The 3,331-nt window shown below is 38.0% G+C and overlaps 1 pseudogene; it reads left to right on the plus strand.

The window, feature by feature from the left end:
• Window positions 1-2,792: 2,792 nt before the first annotated feature.
• LOC141604053 (small nucleolar RNA U3) lies at window positions 2,793-2,996 on the plus strand (annotated as a pseudogene).
• The last annotated feature ends 335 nt before the right edge of the window (window positions 2,997-3,331 follow it).

Consider the following 3,331-nt stretch of genomic DNA (forward strand, 5'->3'; position numbering starts at 1 on the left):
CATATATACTTAAGTCATCAGTAAAAGTGATGAAGCAGTGAAAACCTCCTCTAGCGGTGATGGTTAATGGTCCACACACATCCGTATGTATGAGAGCCAAAACCTCACTAGCTCGTGTCCCTTTTCACGAAAAAGGTGCACGAGTCATCTTGCCTAAAAGGCAAGACTCGCATGTACCATAAGATTCGAAACCAAATGGTTTGAGCACTTTTGATGAAGCAAGTCTCTTAATGCGTCTTTCGTTTATGTGGCCTAAACGACAATGCTAAAGGTAGGATTTGTTTGGATCACCCGTTTTGAACTTTTTAGTTTCCACATGATAAACATCATTAACATCATTTAAAACATAAATGCCTCCAATTGAAATGGCCTTGCCATAAACCACATCATTAAAAGAAAAAGTACAACACTTGTCCTTAATCATAAAACAAAAGCCTTCCGCGTCTAACGCGAAAATGGAGATGATGTTCTTAGTTAAAGTTGGTACAAAATAACACTTATTTAAATACAACTCTAAACCACTATCTAAAGTGAGCACATAAGTCCCCATGGAAATGGCGGCTACTCTAGCTCCATTTCCCATGCATAGATCCACATCACCTTTTGCTAGTGCTTGCACGTCCCTTAAACCCTGCAAATGATTACAAAGGTGAGAGCCACATCCGGTATCAAGTACCCAAGTGGAGGTACAAGCATAATTAACGTCTATCACATAGAGAGAGGAAATCATACCAATAGGCGTTACACGCCCTTCCTTGAGATCCTCCAAGTATTTGGGACAACTCCTCCTATAATGCCCCTTCCCATTACAATGGAAACATTCGGCCTCGGAGAGTTTGACACTTTTTGCCTTGGGATTGCCATTCTCAACGACCTTCCCCTTTCCCTTGTCATGTTTCTTTGACGATTTCTTGAATTGGGACTTTTCTTTCTCTTTTCCTTTCTTGACTCCGAGGGACATGTTCTTTAACTTCATGGTTTCTCCCTTTTCACTCCCACTAGCTTCCATATCCCTCTCCGCTTGGGTGAGGAGTGCATGAATTTCATGGTAACTCTTATCCATGTCATTCGTGTTGTAGTTTACCTTAAAGTGGGCAAACTTGGTGGGGAGTGAGTGGAGGATACGATCCACCACAAGAGTCTTAGGAATCTTACACCCTAGACGCTTTAGGATGTCAACATATTCAATCATTTTAATTCGCAATGACAACTTCATCAACTCCATCGACTACTTCACTAGGCAAAGATTCATGGCTAAGGTCCGTACTGGACAAATGTATCTTAAAATATGATGGTAGTAACTTTCTTGAATGAGAATCCAACATCAAAAGTGTCGCGTTGTCCGACAATGTGCTCACTTACTTGACCGATGCTCCTCCTATCAAACCCGGTGCAAGGGCTTCATCGGCGGCGCGGACCGCCTATGATGACCATGTGAGGATGTTGAATGATATCAAGTATGTGTTGATATGGTCGATGTCCTCAAAGCTCAAACTATCATGCATTTCTTTAAATGCGTACGAGATATTCACTCGTATAATCACTATGTTTTCACAAACACCTAAAGTCCGTCAATACGATGCGGTGGCAAGCTTCTTTGAAGCTAAGCTTGAGAGGGGCCAAAAGGTTGGTCCATGATTAAAGGAATATCATCAGATATTTAATTATTTGATCCTCGTCAGTTGATTAACGTAAATCGATAACGGTTGGCTGACTAGAGTTTGACGTTATTGCCGTGAGACGGCGGTGATCAACTGACCCCTTTCGGTCACACCTAAAGGAACGAACCCCAATTGACAACTAATTAATTGTATGAGATACAATTTATTTAGTCCCTTGATTTGTAGACTAAAAGGTTAGTCGATTATTTTAGAGAGATTTCGAGTTGTGAACTCGAGGTATTGAAATTATTATTTAATTATGCGATAATTGAATAAATAATTTTTTGAGACGAGAATTAATGATTAAGCAGTTAATTATTAAATTAGTACTAATTGACTAATGTGATTAGTATTGGTACGTAAAAATATATGTGTAGCGGTACACGTATATTTATGGAGTGTTTTGAACGAAATTAATTATGGAAGCATTTAAACATGAAACGATGTTTAAATAAAATGTACACGTATTTGTGCGACAAATATAAGAACCAAAATGGACCCGTAAATGAGACATTGGACCGTGTAAATGGAGTGTAGTGGATGATCATAATCATTTCACTTTACTAGATTTTCTTCCATAAGTTGTCATGTGATCATTATGCATGTTATAATGGATTGGACAAAAATAAGAAAATCACTCCCTCACTCCACCTACTCCCTCCAACCGTGCTCCACTTCCTACAACACTTGTGTCTTGTTGATTTTTACACACTACTTCACTTGTACATTTTTGCATGTGAAAAATAATTGGTCTATCTCTCTAAAAATCATAAGCATCATTTTTACTAAGATTGTTAGTAAAACAAAATAAATACTAAGAGTATTAGTATTATTTACATAATATTCAAGGGTTATATGGTTAATTTCTAGTTAAAATTAATCATATGAGTTGGAGGTTTGTTCTTGGGTGCAACTTAAAGGAGCTCTTCTAATTTGAAGATTGGATGATCTTGCCATTCTTAATAGCTCAAGAACAACCAAGATGGGTGATCTTGGTTGTGCCCAATACTACCATTTCTCAATGTAAGGAATGATTTTTTCCTTAAACTTTTATTTTTATGCTTTTATATTGCATGCATGTTACATAGATCACTAAATGAACATATTATGAGATAATTTGTTTTTAATTAGACGATCTGTTTAAGTAAGGTCGTACCTCTGTGTCCTTGTGATCTACAGAGGCAGGAAACAATGTGTGGTTGATGAACCAATAGCTGTGCGATCAGAGCGTGATTAACGGCTGCTAGCGATCAGTAGATTGTTCGGTTTGCTGTAGAGGATCGTTCCTTAGTCCATTACTGGGCCTGGGATGGTAGCACAGCTGTCTGACACACTTCTCTTTAATTGTTGGAGTTAGTGTCCTCCACAATAGTGCGTTTACATAATAAATCTCATTAATGGAATATCATCAGATATTTAATTATTTGATCCTCGTCAATTGATTAACGTAAATCGATAATGGTTGGCTGACTAGAGTTTGACGTTATTGTCGTGAGACGGCGGTGATCAACTGACCCCTTTCGGTCACACCTTTAGGAACGAACCCCAATAGACAACTAATTAATTGTATGAGATACAATTTATTTAGTCCCTTGATTTGTAGACTAAAAGGTTAGTCAATAATTTTAAGAGAGAATTCGAGTTGCGAACTCGAGGAACGGCAGTTATTA

This window comes from Silene latifolia, chromosome 9, assembly GCF_048544455.1.
Source record: "Silene latifolia isolate original U9 population chromosome 9, ASM4854445v1, whole genome shotgun sequence".
In the NCBI taxonomy this organism is placed as follows: domain Eukaryota; kingdom Viridiplantae; phylum Streptophyta; class Magnoliopsida; order Caryophyllales; family Caryophyllaceae; genus Silene; species Silene latifolia.